This window comes from Somniosus microcephalus, chromosome 2 (assembly GCF_052327205.1).
Source record: "Somniosus microcephalus isolate GS21.2 chromosome 2, FLI_Smic_1.0, whole genome shotgun sequence".
Taxonomy (NCBI): domain Eukaryota; kingdom Metazoa; phylum Chordata; class Chondrichthyes; order Squaliformes; family Somniosidae; genus Somniosus; species Somniosus microcephalus.
This window is the reverse complement of record NC_140988.1, coordinates 69667963-69688173: the sequence shown is the minus strand read 5'-3', so window position 1 is coordinate 69688173 and position 20211 is coordinate 69667963.

Genomic DNA, 20211 nt, shown 5'->3' with positions numbered 1-20211 from the left:
CATGTTTAACGAGGTGGTCACACCGCAGGTAAAGAGTGCACAGGCAGACAGGAAAGGTCAAGGGTGGGACCAACAAGTCCAGGGAACCCTGGATATCAAGGGATATACAAGAATGGATTAGGAAAAAAAGGGATGGCTTCTGGCAGATACAAAGGACTGAAAACAGTGGAAGCCCTGGAGGAGTATAGAAAGTGCAGGGGGGGTACTTAAAAAAGAAATTAAAAGCACGAAGAGGGGGCATGAAAAAACACTGGCGGGCAGAATAAAGGAAAATTCCAAGGTGTTTTATAAGTATGCTAGCTGGAGTGCCCGGCGTGCGGAGGCTTTTTCGAGGGCATATTGTTGTTGGAAGAGAGAGAGAGAGAGAGCGACTGGGGGGAAGAGAGAGAGCACCTGGGGGGAAGAGAGAGAGCGACTGGGGGGAAGAGAGAGAGCGACTGGGGGGAAGAGAGAGAGCGACTGGGGGAAGAGGGGGGTGAAGGGGGGTAGAGGTGGAGGAGAGGAGGGGGGTAGGGGAGGGGAGGAGGGGTGGAGGGGAGGGGAGGGAGGGAGGGGAGGGGGGAGGAGGGAGGGAGGGGGGAGGGGAGTGGGGGAGGGGAGGGGGGAGGGCGGGAGGGAGGGGGAGGGGAGGTGGGGAGGGGGGAGGGAGGGGAGGCGGAGGAGGGGAGGGGGAGGAGGGGAGGGAGGGGGGAGGGAGGGGGGGAGGGGGGAGGGGGGGTGGGAGGGGAGGGGGTGAAGGGGAGGGGAGGGGGGAGGGGGGGAGGGGAGGGGGGAGAGGGGGAGGGGGAGGGGAGGGGGGAGGGGAGGGGGGAGGGGAGAGGGCGAGGAGGGGAGGGGGCGAGGGGGTAGGGGGAGGAGAGGGGGGAAGGTGGGGTGGGGGAGGGGGGAGGGAGGGGGGGAGGGGGGGATGGGGAGGGGAGGGAGGGGGGAGGGGGTAGTGGAGGGGGGAGGGTGCGAGGAGGGGAGGGGGAGGGGAGGGGGCGAGGAGGGGAGGAGGCGAGGGGGGGAGGGGGAGGAGAGGGGGAGGGGGAGTGGGGGAGGGGGGTTGGCAGAGGGGAGGGGTGGAGGGGGAGGGGGAAGGGGGAGGGGGGAAGGGGAGGGGAGGGGCGGAAGGCGGAGGCGAGGGGGGGAAGGGGTAGAGGGGAGGGGGGAAGGGGTAGAGAGGAGGGGGGAAGGGGGCGAGGGGAGGGGGGAAGGGGGAGAGGGAGCGGGAGGGGAGGGAGGGAGGGGAGGGGAGGGGACGGGATAGGGGGGCAGAGGGGGAGAGGGGGGTGAGGGGGGAGTCCACGAGCCCCGCCCCCCGATGTACCGAGCTCCGCCCCCCAATGTCCCGAGCCCCGCCCTCCCGAGGCCCGATCTCCAGAGCCCCGCGCCCCACCCCCCGATCTCCCGAGGCCCGATTTCCCGAGCGCCAATCTACCCCCGATCTCCCGAGCCCCGCCCCCCCCAATCTCCCGAGCCCCCGCCCCCCCGATCTCCCGAGCCCCGCCCCCCGATCTCCCGAGCCCTGCCCCCCCGATCTCCCGAGTCCCGCCCCCCGATCTCCCGAGCCCCGCCCCCGATCTCCCAAAGCCCCCGCCCCCCATCTCCCGAGGCGCCCCCCGATCTCCCAAGCCCCGCCCCCCCCGATCTCTCGAGCCCCGCCCCCCCGATCTCCCGAGCCCTGTCCCTTCCAATCTCCCGAGCCCCGCCCCCCCCATTCTCCTGAGCCCCGGCCCCCGATCTCCCGAGCCCTGCCCCCCCGATTTCCCGAGCCTCGCCCCCCTGATCTCCCGAGCCCTGCCCCTCCGTCTCCCGAGCCCCGGCTTCCGATCTCCCGAGCCCCGCCCCTCTCCCGATCTCCCGAGCCCCGCCCCCCCCCGATCTCCCGAGCCCCGCCCCCCCAATCTCCCGAGCCCCGCCCCCTGATCTCCTGAGCCCCGCCCCTCCCCTGATCAACCGAGCCCCGCCCCCCAATCTCCCGAGCCCCGCAACTCCCCTGACCTCCCGAGTCCCGCCCCCCTGATCTCCCGAGCCCCGCCCCCTGATCTCCTGAGCCCCGCCCCCCCCGACCTCCCGAGGCTCCCCCCCCGATCTCCCGAGGCTCGCCCCCCCCCTCCGATCTCCGGAGGGCCGATCTCCCGAGCCCCGCCCCCCGCCCGAGCCGGCTTCAAGAGCAGAGAGAGAGACCCCGCCCCCCACCCGAGCCGGCATCAAGAGCAGAGAGAGAGACGCTGCCGCGCAACCTACCACGTGAGGCCCGGCCGGACTCAGGTCGCGCGCGCTGACACCTGCCCCTCCCGCCTTTACTAACATGTAGGCGGTGGCGATGCTCGGCTCAGGCCCGCCCCCTCCAGCCTTCACAAAGATGGTGGCGATCGTGAGCCGCTTGTTCAGCGCGACGGGAGGTGCCTAGCTCGGGCGTGGCTGGTCAACAGACGCCCAGGCTTTGAGGCCTAGAAAAACGGTGAAAGGTAGGGAAATTATAGAGGTTAGACAAAAGATTTACAAATTAATTAACTTTTTTAAAAAACAATTTGTCTTTTAAAAGCAACTTTTTTTTTGCTGGATATGTCGATTTGAATAGAAACACGCAGAAAGCGGGAAAAAGAAATGAAAAGTTTGGAATCAAGATGGCGGCGACTCACCTCAGATCATGTCTGACTAATTTGATTGAATTTTTTGAGGGGGTGACTAGGTGTGTGGAGGAGGGTAATGCAGTGGATGTAGTATACATGGATTTCAGTAAGGCCTTCGATAAAGTCCCGCACAGGAGACTGGTCAAGAAGGTAAGAGCCCATGGAATCCAGGGTGCCTTGGCACATTGGATACAAAACTGGCTTAGTGGCAGAAGGCAGAGGGTGATGGTCGAAGGTTGTTTTTGTGACTGGAAGCCTGTGGCCAGTGGGGTACCACAGGGATCGGTGCTGGGTCCCTTGCTGTTTGGTCTACATTAATGTGGTCTACATTAATGACTTGGATATGAATGTAAAGGGTATGATCAGTAAGTTCGCGGATGATACAAAAATTGGTAGGGTGGTAAGTAGCGAGGAGGGTAGCCTCAGTCTGCAGGACGATATAGATGGGTTGGTCAGATGGGCGGAACAGTGGCAAATGGAATTTAACCCGGAAAAGTGCGAGGTGATGCACTTTGGGGGGACTAACAAGGCAAAGGAATACACAATGAATGGAAAGACCCTAGGCAAGACGGAGGGTCAGAGGGATCTGGGTGTGCAAGTACACAGATCCCTGAAGGCGGCGGAACAGGTGGATAAGGTGGTAAAAAAGGCATATGGGATACTTGCCTTCATTAGCCGAGGCATTGAATATAAGAGCAAGGAGGTTATGATGGAGCTGTATAAAACACTGGTTAGGCCACAGCTGGAATACTGTGTGCAGTTCTGGTCGCCACACTACAGGAAGGATGTGATCGCGTTAGAGAGGGTGCAGAGGAGGTTCACCAGGATGTTACCAGGGCTGGAGCGCTTCAGCTATGAAGAGAGACTGGGCAGATTGGGTTTGCTTTCCTTTGAGCAGAGGAGGCTGAGGGGGGACATGATTGAGGTGTACAAAATTATGAGGGGCATAGATAGGATGGATGCTGAGGAGCTTTTTCCCTTAGTAGAGGGGTCAATAACTAGGGGGCATAGATTCAAGGTAAAGGGCGGGAGGTTTAGAGGGGATTTGAGAAAGAACTTTTTCACCCAGAGGGTGGTTGGAGTCTGGAACTCACTCCCTGAAAGGGTTGTGGAGGCAGAAACCCTCACAACATTTAAGAAGCATTTGGATGTGCACTTGAAATGCCATAGCATACAAGGCTACGGGCCAAATGCTGGAATATGGGATTAGATTAGACAGGGCTTGATGGCCGGCGCGGACACGATGGGCCGAAGGGCCTCTATCCGTGCTGTATTACTCTATGACTCTATGACTCTATGACCTCGGTTCAGAACGATAAGGCCCGCCCACACATGAACCGATTGGTGGACCGTCAGGTCACCGAAGCGTAGAATTGGTCAATCGTCCCGTCAGTCGACTGTAGGAGGGCCCGCCCGCACGCGCCAGGAACCCGCAGTACGATTGGTCGACCTCGACGTCACTTGATGCTAATGAGCGGATAATGAGCGGAATTTTGAACGTTTTTGGGATACCGTGGGTGCGATTTTTGTCTGACGGAAAAGTAAATACGCCGTAATCGTAAGCTTTCTTTTGATGTGACGCGCGTGTAGGTACGCTCTATAACTTTCGAACGTATAGAGAATGGACATACAGACAGACAGACAGACAGAAGAGGTCTTTTATATAAATAGACTAGCTGGGGGTGCCCGGCGGTGCTGAGGCATTTTTGAGGGCATGTTGTTGTTGGAAGAGAGAAAGGGAGCGACTGGGGGGAAGAGAGAGAGGGAAGGAGGAAGAGAGAGAGGGAAGGAGAGAGAGGGGGGAAGGAGAGAGAGGGAAGGTGAGAGAGAGAGAGAGGGAAGGAGAGAGAGAGAGGGAAGGAGAGAGAGAGAGAGATGGAAGGAGAGAGAGAGAGAGGGAAGGGGAGAAAGTGAGGGAAGGGGAGGGAGAGAGAGGGAAGGAGAGAGAGAGAGGGAAGGAGAGAGAAAGAGAGAGAGGGAAGGAGAGAGAGAGAGAGAGATGGAAGGAGAGAGAGAGAGAGGGAAGGAGAGAGAGAGAGAGAAGGAGAGAGAGAGGGAAAGAGAGAGAGGGAAGGCGAGAGAGGGAAGGAAAGAGAGGGAAGGAGAGAGAGAGAGGGGGAAGGAAAGAGAGAGGGGGGAAGGAGAGAGAGAGAGAGGGAAGGAGAGAGAGACGGGGTGAGAGAGAGAGACTGGGGGAGAGAGAGAGAGAGAGACTGGGGAGAAGAGAGAGAGAGAGAAGGGGGAGAAGAGAAAGAGAGAGAGATTGGGGGGAAGAGAGTGAGACTGGGAGTATGTGTGTGTGAGAGAGAGAGAGAGACTGGAAGTGTGAGAGAGAGAGAGACTGGAAGTGTGAGAGAGAGAGAAAGACTGGGAGTGAGAGAGAGAGAGAGAGAGACTGGGAGTGTGTGAGAGAGAGAGAGAGAGACTGGGAGTGTGTGTGTGAGAGAGAGAGAGACTGGGAGTGTGAGAGAGAGAGGGAGTGTGAGAGAGAGAGAGAGGGTGGAATGGGAGAGAGAGAGACTGGGAGTGAGAGAGAGAGAGAGAGAGAGAGACTGGGAGTGTGTGAAAGAGAGAGACTGGGAGTGTGTGAGAGAGAGAGAGAAAGGGAGTGAGAGAGAGAGAGAGACTGGGAGTGAGAGAGAGAGAGACTGGGAGTGTGTGTGAGAGAGAGAGAGAGAGAGACTGGGAGTGAGAGAGAGAGAGAGACTGGGAGTGAGAGAGAGAGAGAGACTGGGAGTGGGAGTGAGTGAGAGAGAGAGACTGGGAGTGAGAGAGAGAGAGAGAGACTGGGAGTGTGAGAGAGAGAGAGAGAGACTGGGAGTGAGAGAGAGAGAGAGACTGGGAGTTTGAGAGAGAGAGAGACTGGGAGTGTGTGAGAGAGAGAGAGAGACTGGGAGTGAGAGAGAGAGAGAGACTGGGAGTTTGAGAGAGAGAGAGACTGGGAGTGTGTGAGACCCGAGAACGCGAGGTCCAGAGACCGCGGGATCGGAGACCAGGAGGAGCGGCCCGAACCGAGAAAACGAGTAAGAGGCCTGGGGAGGGCGAACCCGAGACCGCGAGGTCAGAGAACGGGAGGAGCGGCCCGAACCGGGAAAACGAGTAAGAGGCCTGGGGAGGGTGAACCCGAGACCGCGAGGTCGGAGAACGGGAGGAGCGGCCCGAACCGGGAAAACGAGTAAGAGGCCTGGGGAGGGTGAACCCGAGACCGCGAGGCCCAGAGACCGCGGGAACGGAGACCGGGAGACCAGGGCAGAAAACAGCCTGGTGAGTCAAAAAACCCGGGGGCCTGAGACCGACACGACGACGCGAGGAGATCCGCCCAGAGCGCGGAAAGCGAATGAGTCCGGGGCATGGAGAGTGGACGAGTTTGGAACACGGAGAGAGAGAGCGAGTCCGAGACCCGGAGAGCGAGTGAGAGAGTCGGAAGAGGAAAAAAAAAAACCGGAGAAATAAGTTTTACCTAATTCTACCTAAGTTTCATTTTAGTTAAAGTTAGTTCGGAAAAAGTTTAATTTTATTTAAATTTAGTTCGAAAAAAACCTGAAAAAAGAACTACAAACCCGCGAGGAAAAGGAATAGAAACCCGAGAGAAACGATAAACTACCCGAACCAAGAGCCTGTGAGAGAAAGAGAAAGATAAACCTTTAAGAGCAGCTATATCAAAGATGAACCCCTGAAAAACTCTCAATTTTGGACCTAAAAGTGGGCTAAGGTGGAACACGACACAAAAAAGAGAAAAAAAAAGTTATCTATCTGAGACAAAAAACAAACGACTACAATGAGCAGGGAAATGATATATCCTGAGCAATGCACAAAAAATAAAGCAAAGGAAAAATACAAGTACACAACACTAAAAAATAACCCAGAGATCCTCTACGTTGACTATACCACACACAAAGGGACTAAGCTGAAGAACAACCTCATATTCTACACCGAATACGTCACCTCCTGGAAGGAGACTTTACAAAAACACTACGCATACGTCTCCAGTGAAGGTATTGGCAGTGGAGGCAGACTGAAAATATGTAAAGATGGAAACCTAGATAAAGATGACCCCCTGCTAACCATAAGCTACTACAACAAAAATAGAAAGATCATGATACAGGGGAATGTGGAAAATCTGGACTCCTTCGAAAAGGAATTCCCCCAGTTGAAAACTAAGGCAGACACAAAGAGGACCAATGGACAGGAAGCAAAAGAGAGTCGAACAGAGGATGATGAGAGCCAAGTGGAGGAAGAAGAAGAGAGACCAGCAGAGGAAAACACCTCCCTGTCCATCTCCACCCCCCTCACACCTCTCAACGAAAACAAAATGATGAAAGAGAATCTGGCCAAACTAGAACTTGATTTCAACGAATACAGAGAAACACTGGCCAAGAATTTGAAGGAGGAATTCAAACAGCTAAAAACGGAACACGAGTCCACCATCCACAAGCTGAGAAAGACCATAGAGGAGCAAAGAAATGAGATCAAAGAACTCCGTACTCAACTAAACAAAACGAAGGAGACCGTAGAAAGGCTCAGCAGGCAACACAAACCTCTTAAGGTCCAAAAACCTGAGGACACAAAAACAACACACACAAGGACACAGAACCCGTCGGATGCCACCCCACACGAAGACACACCGAAAGCCACAAACCCCGCTCCAACCAGCCCTCAGTCGAGTCATGCCCAGACTACTGCTACCCAGTCCTCACACACAGGAACACAAAAACCGACAGATACCCCCCCAAACGAGGACACACCGAAAGCCCCAAACCCCGCTCCTGCCACACAACATATCCCAGAAACCCAGCCAACAACCAGCCACCAGGTGAGTCCTACCCAGACTACTGTTACCCAGTCTGAAAAACCAGCCCCTCAGGCGGTCCTGCTGACCGACTCCAACGGAAAGTTTCTGGACCCCCAGAGGCTGTTCCCAGACCATCAAGTCCTGAAAAAATGGTGCAGCAACACAGACCAAGCAATGAAGATCCTGAACAAAGAATCCCTTGGAAGCCCCAAATGGATTGTGATCCACACAGGCACGAACGACCTACGCACCCTACAGGAAGGCACTGCTAGGGCGGTGAGCAGGATGGCGGAAAAGGCCAGCAGGGAATTCCCCGAGGCGCGGATCGTGATCTCCACACTACTGCCCAGAAAGGACACCCCAGCCTATATAATCCACAACACCAACAGGGAGATCGACACGAGATGTTCTGTCCTCCCCAACGTCTCCCTGGCCCATCATCCAAACATCAACACAAGGGACCTCTATGACGAAATACATCTACTCAAACAGCGGATGTGGGTCTTCGCAAGAAACCTCATAAACACTGCCAAAAGACGCAGCCCTCCCACCCCCTCTACCATTGGGAGCCCAAACAGGACCACCAATGTCCCCCACCCCCCTTTACAAAACCAACAACAGAACCGTGCTTTTATACCTGACCCAAGACCCCCCTCTAGACCACAGACTGTAGACCAAGAACTGAGAAAGATCATGACGATGCTGAACAGCCTGATAGAAAGCCGGAGAAATTATTAATATTGTTATTTATCATTATCATTATTGTTATCTTATCAGTATTATTACTATTATTAGATAGATATATGTGCATGCCTCATGAAATTTATACTAAATCATCATTTAGCATTATAGAAAATAGTGTTTCCACACTCATCCCACAAAATAGGTCCATTTTATTTCGTTTTATTGAACTATATAAATGCGTTCTTTCCACATAAGCTGCTGGAATATCCAGGGCCTCCACTCCTCAACTTTTGGGATGAAGAGTACAGACCCTGAATTCCTAAAAGCTATAAAAGACATTGATATAATTGTGTTAACAGAAACATGGTGCCAAAAGGACGTGCCGACCCACTGTCCTCCAATGTACCATGAAATCATTGTGCCCTCAGTAAAGAACACTAAAACACGCAAGGGCAGAACCTCCGGGGGAATATTGGTGTGGTATAAGGGAGAACTGGACAAACACATCTCACCGGTAAAACAGGGAAAATCACACGTATGGCTAAAACTAGATAAAAATATAGGAATAGCAAAAAAAGATGTTTACTTATGTGCGATCTACATACCTCCAATAGAATCGCCATATTTCGAAGAGGAGTTATTTGATACTCTCCACATGGAAATCAGCCATTTCCAGGCCCAAGGAAAGGTGATAATATGTGGGGACTTAAATGCAAGGACCGGTTGTGAACCTGACTTCATAGACCCACAGGGAAACAACCATGTGTTTGGCCAGACCCCTTTAGATGTCACACCAGCCATCGCAAATCGGAACAACCTTGATCGTGAAATAAATAAAAGCGGTAGGGAGGTAGTGCAACTCTGCCGAGCCTTAGGCCTGTACATAGTTAACGGTAGGTTCAGAGGGGACTCCCTAGGGAGACTCACATACTCCTCAACTCTTGGGTCTAGTGTGGTGGACTATACAATCACTGACCTGGACCCCTGCGATATCAACTCATTCACTGTCAGGCAGCAATCCCCCCTCTCAGACCATAACCAAATAAATATGTACCTTAAACTTTCTGCCCAAACTACAGACACAAAAAAGGAACCCAGTAAGCTCCATAAAATAAACCAGACATACAGATGGGCCCCAGACAGTGGAGAAAAATTCATCACAGCACTAAAGTCACCTGATCTCACAAGTAAAATATCAAAATTTAAAGAAAACCCATACGAGATCACCAGAGATGGTGTAAACATGGCCATAGAGGATATAAATATGATCTTCCATGAGGCAGCTGTAAAAGCCGACCTTGTGAAACAGAAGAGGAAGCGTCACAAAAGACAAAATAAAAATAAGAAATGGTTTGACCACGAATGCAAAAATGCCAGAAAAGACCTGAGAAAAATATCAAACCAAAAGCATCGCCAACCAAACAATCTGGACCTACGTACTAGATACAATGAAACCCTCAAAAGATATAAACACACCATTAGGAACAAAACACAAAACTATACCCACAAAACACTCGAAGAAATTGAAAACTCCACCAATCCAAAACAATTCTGGGAAATGTGGAATAACCTGAGTACAACACAATTGCAAGCATTACCAATCCAAGATGGCGACATCTGGAGAACACATTTTGAAAACCTCTACAAAGACATCCCAATAAACGAAACAAACCCAAGTCAACATCAGGTCACAGAAAAACTCCACACATTAGAAGCAACAATTAAAGACAACCAAAACCCTCTAGACTCCCCAATCACATGGAAAGAACTGGCCACAAAAACAAAATCTCTCCACCTAAAGAAAGCCTGTGGCCCAGACAACATCAAAAATGAAATGCTCAAGTTCAGCAATATGGAGATGCAGGGTGCGATACTCAAATTATTCAACATCATATTACGTTCAGGCTGTTTTCCCGATATCTGGTGCCAAGGACTAATCTCCCCCATATATAAAAGTGGAAACAAATCAGACCCAAATAACTACCGCGGCATCTGTGTCAACAGTTGTCCAGGGAAGTTATTCTGCAGTATTCTAAATAGTAGATTACTTGATTTTCTTAACAAACATAATATCCTCAGAAAAAACCAAATAGGCTTTCTTCCAAAACACCGCACCGCTGACCATTTCTATACCCTTCACACCCTCATTGAAAAACATATACACCAAACAAAAAATGGGAAAATATTCGCCTGTTTCATCGACTTCAAGAAAGCCTTTGACTCTATATGGCACGAAGGGCTCTATTATAAACTTCTTCAGTGTGGAATAGGGGGCAAAGTCTATGACCTTATTAAATCAATGTATCTGAAAAACAAATGCGGGGTCAAAATTGGAGACAAACGCACCGATTCCTTCACCCAGAGAAGAGGCGTCCGGCAGGGCTGCAATTTGAGCCCGACCCTGTTCAACATATACATAAATGAATTAGCAGACATGCTGGAGCAAAGCGAGTCACCAGGTCTCCGTCTCCTGGATGGAGAAGTGAAATCCCTGTTCTATGCGGACGACCTGGTTCTGCTGTCTCCCACAGAACAGGGATTACAGCAACAACTAAACCTACTCGACAAATACTGCCAAAATTGGGCTCTAACAGTAAATCTAAAGAAAACCAACATCATGATTTTTCAAAAAAGGCCCAGATGTCAGGAAAACAAATACCAGTTTACCCTCAGTGATACCACTATAGGACACACTATGAGCTACACCTACCTTGGTCTAACTATTACAGCATCAGGGAGCTTCAGCATAGCAGTGAATGCACTAAAAGAAAAAGCACGAAGAGCCCTATATGCAATAAAAAGAAAATTCTACAACATCCAAATCCCAATCAAAATCTGGCTCAAAATATTTGACAGCATAATCCTGCCCATTGCACTGTACGGTAGTGAAGTATGGGGCCCGCTAAATCACCAAAGCTACACTAAATGGGAAAAACACACAATAGAAGCCCTACATGCAGAATTCTGCCGAAGCATCCTTCGCACCCAAAGAAAAACGCCAACAAATGCATGCAGAGCCGAACTAGGCAGATACCCACTGATAATAAACATCCAAAAACGAGCACTAAACTTCCTAAATCACCTCAAATCTAGCTCCCCAGACACCCTTCATTTCAAAGCCTTTCAGACCCAAGAGCTAAACCCAGAAAAGAGTCCCCTGAGTCAGCTGCTACGGAAACTAAGTACTCAGCCAGACCCTGACCAGCCCCAGACCAACACAGCCGTCCAAACACCAATCCGAGTGAACCAAATCATTAAAAAATGCAAAGAAACCTACCTGGAACATTGGAACAAAATAACCGAAAGCCAAAGCAGATTAGAATGTTACCGGGCCCTAAAAAGAAAATATAAACTGGCAGACTACCTCACGACCATCAGAGACACAAAACAGAGACAGACCCTCACCAGGTACAGACTAAGCGACCACCAACTGGAAATTGAAAAAGGCAGATACAAGAAATCCTGGCAGCCTAGAGAGAATAGAATATGCGATCAATGTCTGGCTGGCGAGGTTGAAACAGAAATGCATTTCCTCCTAAAATGCGAAAAATTCAACACATCAAGAAACATATTATTCAACAAGCTAAGCCAAACAACCCCAGATTTCAAGGAATTGGATGATCTGTCAAAATTGAGATTAGTCCTAGGAGAAGGAGACAGACCATACCTTGGGGCCAAATATGTAACAACATGTCACAACCTGAGGACTGTTTAAAATTAAGACTGTTTAAAATTAATATTGAACGTACCAAATGAAGTACAAAGACTGTTTAAAATTAATATTGTTTAAAAGTAATATTGTATGTACCCAACAAATGTCAAATCGATTGACACCTACAGAATGTTGGAAAACTGTACCTTTTTGCTATGTAAGCTTTGGCAATATGGTTCTCTGTAAACTTTCATGCCAATAAAGCATTTTAATTGGAATTGGAATTGGAATTGATTGGGAGTGAGAGAGAGAGAGAGAGAGAGATTGGGAGTGTGAGAGAGAGAGAGATTGGGAGTGAGAGAGAGAGACAGAGAGAGAGAGACTGGGAGAGTAACAACATGTCACAACCTGAGGACTGTTTAAAAGTAAGACTGTTTAAAATTAATATTGAACGTACCAAATGAAGTAGAAAGACTGTTTAAAATTAATATTGTTTAAAAGTAATATTGTATATACCCAACAAATGTCAAATCGATTGACACCTACAGAATGTTGGAAAACTGTACCTTTTTGCAATGTAAGCTTTGGCAATATGGTTCTCTGTAAACTTTCATGCCAATAAAGCATTTGAACTTGAAAACTTGAACTTGAGTGGGAGTGTGTGAGATAGAGAGAGAGAGACTGGGAGTGTGTGAGAGAGAGAGACTGGGAGTGTGAGAGAGAGAGACTGGGAGTGGGGGTGTGAGAGAGAGAGAGAGAGAGTGGGAGTGTGAGAGATACTGGGAGTATGAGAGAGAGAGACTGGGAGTGAGAGAGAGAGAGAGACTGGGAGTTTGTGAGAGAGAGAGAGTGGGGGTGTGAGTGAGAGAGAGAGAGTGGAAGTGTGTGAGAGAGAGAGAGAGTGGGAGTGTGTGTGAGAGAGAGGGAGATAGAGTGTGAGTGTGAGAGAGAGAGAGACTGGGAGTGTGTGAGAGAGAGAGAGAGAGAGACTGGGAGTGTGTGAGAGAGAGAGAGGCTGGGAGTGTGTGTGTGAGAGAGAGTTTGGGAGTGTGTGTGAGAGAGAGAGAGAGAGAGACTGGGAGTGTGAGAGAGAGAGAGACTGGGAGTTTGAGAGAGAGAGACTGGGAGTGTGTGAGAGAGAGAGACTGTGAGTGTGAGAGAGAGAGATTGGGAGTGTGAGAGAGAGAGATTGGGAGTGTGAGAGAGAGAGAGATTGGGAGTGTGAGAGAGAGGGAGATTGGGAGTGTGAGAGAGAGAGACTGGGAGTGTGAGAGAGAGAGAGTTTGGGAGTGTGAGAGAGAGAGATTGGGAGTGTGAGAGAGAGATTGGGAGTGTGAGACAGAGAGAGAGACTGGGCATGTGAGAGAGAGTGATTGGGAGTGAGAGAGAGAGAGAGATTGGGAGTGTGAGAGAGAGTGAGAGATTGGGAGTGTGAGAGAGAGAGAGATTGGGAGTGTGAGAGAGAGAGAGAGACTGGGAGTGTGTGAGAGAGAGAGACTGGGAGTGAGAGAGAGAGAGAGAGAGAGAGTGGGATTGTGAGAGAGACTGGGAGTGTGAGAGAGAGAGACTGGGAGTGAGAGAGAGGGAGAGACTGGGAGTGTGTGAGAGAGAGACTGGGAGTGACAGAGAGAGAGAGAGACTGGGAGTTTGTGAGAGAGAGAGAGATAGAGAGTGGGGGTGTGAGTGAGAGAGAGAGAGTGGGAGTGTGTGAGAGAGAGAGAGAGAGTGGGAGAGTGTGTGAGAGAGAGGGAGAGAGAGTGTGAGTGTGAGAGAGAGAGAGAGAGACTGGGAGTGTGTGAGAGAGAGAGAGAGAGAGACTGCGAGTGTGAGTGAGAGAGAGAGAGTGGGAGTGTGTGTGTGAGAGAGAGAGAGACTGGGAGTGTGAGAGTGAGTGGGACTGGGAGCGTGAGAGAGGGAGAGAGAGAGACCGGGAGTGAGAGAGAGAGAGATTGGGAGTGTGAGAGAGAGAGAGATTGGGAGTGAGAGAGAGAGACAGAGAGAGAGAGACTGGGAGTGTGAGTGAGAGAGAGAGATTGGGAGTGTGAGAGAGAGAGAGATTGGGAGTGTGAGAGAGAGAGTGATTGGGAGTGTGAGAGAGAGAGACTGGGAGTGTGTGAGAGAGAGAGTTTGGGAGTGTGAGAGAGAGAGAGATTGGGAGTGGGAGAGAGAGATTGGGAGTGTGAGAGAGAGAGAGAGAGAGAGACTGGGAGTGTGAGAGAGAGCGATTGGGAGTGTGAGAGAGAGAGAGATTGGGAGTGTGAGAGAGAGAGAGATTGGGAGTGTGAGAGAGAGAGATTGGGAGTGTGAGAGAGAGAGATTGGGAGTGTGAGAGAGAGAGAGATTGGGAGTGTGAGAGAGAGAGAGATACTGGGAGTGTGAGAGAGAGAGAGAGAGATTGGGAGTGAGAGAGAGAATGAGAGAGAGAGATTGGTAGCGTGAGAGAGAGAGAGAGAATGGGAGTGTGAGAGAGAGAGAGAGAGTGGGAGTGTGTGAGATAGAGAGCGCGAGACTGGGAGTGTGTGAGAGAGAGAGACTGGGAGTGTGAGAGAGAGAGACTGGGAGTGGGGGTGTGAGAGAGAGAGAGAGAGAGTGGGAGTGTGAGAGAGACTGGGAGTGTGAGAGAGAGAGACTGGGAGTGAGAGAGAGAGACTGGGAGTTTGTGAGAGAGAGAGAGAGAGTGGGGGTGTGAGTGAGAGAGAGAGAGTGGAAGTGTGTGAGAGAGAGAGAGAGAGTGGGAGTGTGTGTGAGAGAGAGGGAGAGAGAGTGTGAGTGTGAGAGAGCGAGAGACTGGGAGTGTGTGAGAGAGAGAGAGAGAGAGACTGGGAGTGTGTGTGTGAGAGAGAGAGTCTGAGTGTGTGTGAGAGAGAGAGAGACTGGGAGTGTGAGAGAGAGAGAGACTGGGAGTTTGAGAGAGAGAGACTGGGAGTGTGTGAGAGAGAGAGACTGGGAGTGTGAGAGAGAGAGATTGGGAGTGTGAGAGAGAGAGAGATTGGGAGTGTGAGAGAGAGAGAGATTGGGAGTGTGAGAGAGAGGGAGATTGGGAGTGTGAGAGAGAGAGACTGGGAGTGTGAGAGAGAGAGAGATTGGGAGTGTGAGAGAGAGAGAGATTGGGAGTGTGAGAGAGAGATTGGGAGTGTGAGACAGAGAGAGAGACTGGGAGTGTGAGAGAGAGTGATTGGGAGTGTGAGAGAGAGAGAGATTGGGAGTGTGAGAGAGAGAGAGAGATTGGGAGTGTGAGAGAGAGAGAGAGATTGGGAGTGTGAGAGAGAGAGATTGGGAGTGTGAGAGAGAGAGAGATTGGGAGTGTGTGAGAGAGAGAGAGACTGGGAATGTGTGAGAGAGAGAGACTGGGAGTGAGAGAGAGAGAGAGACTGGGAGTGAGAGAGAGAGAGAGACTGGGAGTGTGAGAGAGAGAGACTGGGAGTGAGAGAGAAAGAGAGACTGGGAGTGTGTGAGAGAGAGACTGGGAGTGACAGAGAGAGAGAGAGACTGGGAGTTTTTGAGAGAGAGAGAGAGAGAGAGTGGGGGTGTGAGTGAGAGAGAAAGAGTGGGAGTGTGTGAGAGAGAGAGAGAGAGAGTGGGAGGGTGTGTGAGAGAGAGAGAGAGAGACTGGGAGTGTGTGAGAGAGAGAGAGACTGGGAGTGTGTGTGTGAGAGAGAGAGTGGGAGTGTGTGTGAGAGAGAGAGAGAGAGACTGGGAGTCTGAGAGTGAGTGAGACTGGGAGAATGAGAGAGAGAGAGAGACTGGGAGTTTGAGAGAGAGAGACTGGGAGTGTGTGAGAGAGAGAGATTGGGAGTGTGAGAGAGAGAGAGATTGGGAGTGTGAGAGAGAGAGAGATTGGGAGTGTGAGAGAGAGAGACTGGGAGTGTGAGAGACAGAGAGATTGGGAGTGTGAGAGAGAGAGAGATTGGGAGTGTGAGAGAGAGATTGGGAGTGTGAGACAGAGAGAGAGACTGGGAGTGTGAGAGAGAGTGATTGGGAGTGTGAGAGAGAGAGAGATTGGGAGTGTGAGAGAGAGAGAGAGATTGGGAGTGTGAGAGAGAGATAGAGAGATTGGGAGTGTGAGAGAGAGAGATTGGGAGTGTGAGGGAGAGAGAGATTGGGAGTGTGTGAGAGAGAGAGAGACTGGGAATGTGTGAGAGAGAGAGACTGGGAGTGAGAGAGAGAGAGAGACTGGGAGTGAGAGAGAGAGGGAGACTGAGACTGTGAGAGAGAGAGACTGGGAGTGGGGGGGTGAGAGAGAGAGAGAGAGAGAGAGTGGGAGTGTGAGAGAGAGTGGGAGTGTGAGAGAGACTGGGAGTGTGAGAGAGAGAGACTGGGAGTGAGAGAGAAAGAGAAACTGGGAGTGTGTGAGAGAGAGACTGGGAGTGACAGAGAGAGAGAGAGACTGGGAGTTTTTGAGAGAGAGAGAGAGAGAGAGTGGGGGTGTGAGTGAGAGAGAGAGAGTGGGAGTGTGTGAGAGAGAGAGAGAGAGAGTGGGAGGGTGTGTGAGAGAGAGGGAGAGAGAGTGTGAGTGTGAGAGAGAGAGAGAGAGACTGGGAGTGTGTGAGAGAGAGAGAGAGAGAGACTGGGAGTGTGTGAGAGAGAGAGAGACTGGGCGTGTGTGTGAGAGAGAGAGAGTTGGAGTGTGTGTGAGAGAGAGAGAGAGAGACTGGGAGTGTGAGAGTGAGTGAGACTGGGAGCGTGAGAGAGAGAGAGAGAGACTGGGAGTGTGAGAGAGAGAGAGAGAGATTGGGAGTGTGAGAGAGAGAGAGATTGGGAGTGTGAGAGAGAGAGAGAGATTGGGAGTGTGAGAGTGAGAGATTGGGAGTGTGAGAGAGAGAGAGAGAGACTGGGAGTGTGAGAAAGAGCGATTGGGAGTGTGAGAGAGAGAGAGATTGGGAGTGTGAGAGAGAGAGAGATTGGGAGTGTGAGAGAGAGAGAGATTGGGAGTGAGAGAGAGAGACAGAGAGAGAGAGACTGGGAGTGTGAGAGAGAGAGAGATTGGGAGTGTGAGAGAGAGAGATTGGGAGTGTGAGAGAGAGAGAGATTGGGAGTGAGAGAGAGAGAGAGATATTGGGAGTGTGAGAGAGAAAGAGATTGGGAGTGTGAGAGAGAGAGAGATTGGAAGTGAGAGAGAGAGAGAGAGAGACTGGGAGCATGAGAGAGAGAGAGATTGGGAGTGTGAGAGAGAGAGAGAGAAAGGAACCCATTAAGCTACATAAAATAAACCAGACATACAGATGGGCCCCAGACAGTGGAGATAAATTCATCACAGCACTAAATTCACCTGATCTCACAAGTAAAATTTCAAAATTTAAAGAAAATCTATATGAGATCACCAGAGATGGTGTAAACATGGCCATAGAGGATATAAATATGATCTTCCATGAGGCAGCTGTAAAAGCCGACCTCGTGAAACAGAAGAGGAAGAGTCACAAAAGACAAAATAAAAATAAGAAATGGTTTGACCACGAATGCAAAAATGCCAGAAAAGACCTGAGAAAAATATCAAACCAAAAGCATCGGCAACCAAACAATCCGGACCTACGTACTAGATACAATGAAACCCTCAAAAGATATAAACACACCATTAGGAACAAAACACAAAACTATACCCACAAAATACTCGAAGAAATTGAAAACTCCACCAATCCAAAACAATTCTGGGAAATGTGGAATAACCTGAGTACAACACAATTGCAAGCATTACCAATCCAAGATGGCGACATCTGGAGAACACATTTTGAAAACCTCTACAAAGACATCCCAATAAACGAAACAAACCCAAGTCAACATCAGGTCACAGAAAAACTCCACACATTAGAAGCAACAATTAAAGACAACCAAAACCCTCTAGACTCCCCAATCACATGGAAAGAACTGGCCACAAAAACAAAATCTCTCCACCTAAAGAAAGCCTGTGGCCCAGACAACATCAAAAATGAAATGCTCAAGTTCAGCAATATGGAGATGCAGGGTGCGGTACTCAAATTATTCAACATCATATTACGTTCAGGCTGTTTTCCCGATATCTGGTGCCAAGGACTAATCTCCCCCATATATAAAAGCGGAAACAAATCAGACCCAAATAACTACCGCGGCATCTGTGTCAACAGTTGTCTAGGGAAGTTATTCTGCAGTATTCTAAACAGTAGATTACTTGATTTTCTTAACAAACATAATATCCTCAGAAAAAACCAAATAGGCTTTCTTCCAAAACACCGCACCGCCGACCATATCTATACCCTTCACACCCTCATTGAAAAACATATACACCAAACAAAAAATGGGAAAATATTCGCCTGTTTCATCGACTTCAAGAAAGCCTTTGACTCTATATGGCACGAAGGGCTCTATTATAAACTTCTTCAGTGTGGAATAGGGGGCAAAGTCTATGACCTTATTAAATCAATGTATCTGAAAAACAAATGCGGGGTCAAAATTGGAGACAAACGCACCGATTTCTTCACCCAGAGAAGAGGCGTCCGACAGGGCTGCAATTTGAGCCCGACCCTGTTCAACATATACATAAATGAATTAGCAGACATGCTGGAGCAAAGTGAGTCACCAGGTCTCCGTCTCCTTGATGGAGAAGTGAAATCCCTGTTCTATGCGAACGACCTGGTTCTGCTGTCTCCCACAGAACAGGGATTACAGCAACAATGAGACCTACTCGACAAATACTGCCAAAATTGGGCTCTAACAGTAAATCTAAAGAAAACCAACATCATGATTTTTCAAAAAAGGCCCAGATGTCAGGAAAACAAATACCAATTTACCCTCAGTGATACCGCTATAGGACACACTATGAGCTACACCTACCTTGGTCTAACTATTACAGCATCAGGGAGCTTCAGCATAGCAGTGAATGCACTAAAAGAAAAAGCCCGAAGAGCCCTATATGCAATAAAAAGAAAATTCTACAACATCCAAATCCCAATCAAAATCTGGCTCAAAATATTTGACAGCATAATCCTGCCCATTGCACTGTACGGTAGTGAAGTATGGGGCCCGCTAAATCACCAAAGCTACACTAAATGGGAAAAACACACAATAGAAGCCCTACATGCAGAATTCTGCCGAAGCATCCTTCGCACCCAAAGAAAAACGCCAACAAATGCATGCAGAGCCGAACTAGGCAGATACCCACTGATAATAAACATCCAAAAACGAGCACTAAACTTCCTAAATCACCTCAAATCTAGCTCCCCAGACACCCTTCATTTCAAAGCCTTTCAGACCCAAGAGCTAAACCCAGAAAAGAGTCCCCTGAGTCAGCTGCTACTGAAACTAAGTACTCAGCCGGACCCTGACCAGCCCCAGACCAACACAGCCGTCCAAACACCAATCCGAGTGAACCAAATCATTAAACAATGCAAAGAAACCTACCTGGAACATTGGAACAAAATAACCGAAAGCCAAAGCAGATTAGAATGTTACCGGGCCCTAAAAAGAGATTATAAACTGGCAGACTACCTCACGACCATCAGAGACACAAAACAGAGACAGACCCTCACCAGGTACAGACTAAGCGACCACCAACTGGAAATTGAAAAAGGCAGATACAAGAAATCCTGGCAGCCTAGAGAGAATAGAATATGCGATCAATGTCTGGCCGGCGAGGTTGAAACAGAAATGCATTTCCTCCTAAAATGCAAAAAATTCAACACATCAAGAAACATATTATTCAACAAGCTAAGCCAAACAACCCCAGATTTCAAGGAATTGGATGACCTGTCAAAATTGAGATTAGTCCTGGGAGAAGGAGACAGACCATACCTTGGGGCCAAATATGTAACAACATGTCACAACCTGAGGACTGTTTAAAAGTAAGACTGTTTAAAATTAATATTGTTAAAAGTAATATTGTATGTACCCAACAAATGTCAAATCGATTGACACCTACAGAATGTTGGAAAACTGTACCTTTTTGCTATGTAAGCTTTGGCAATATGGTTCTCTGTAAACTTTCATGCCAATAAAGCATTTGAATTGAATTGAATTGAATTGAATTGAGTGTGAGAGAGAGAGAGATTGGGAGTGAGAGAGAGAGAGAGATTGGTAGTGTGAGAGAGAGAGATTATGAGTGTGAGAGAGAGAGAGAGATTGGGAGTGTGAGAGAGAGAGAGATTGGGAGTGTGAGAGAGAGAGATTATGTGTGTGAGAGAGAGAGAGAGATTGGGAGTGTGAGAGAGAGAGATTGGGAGTGTGAGAGAGAGAGATTGGGAGTGTGAGAGAGAAAGAGAGATTGGGAGTGTGAGAGAGAGAGTTTGGGAGTGTGAGAGAGAGAGAGATTGGGAGTGTGTGAGAGAGAGAGATAGAGATTGGGAGTGTGAGAGAGAGAGAGAGATTGGGAGTGAGAGAGAGAGAGAGAGAGAGAGATTGGTAGTGTGAGAGAGAGAGAGATTGGGAGTGTGAGAGGGAGAGACTGGGAGTGAGAGAGAGAGAGATTGGGAGTGTGAGAGAGAGAGAGACTGGGAGTG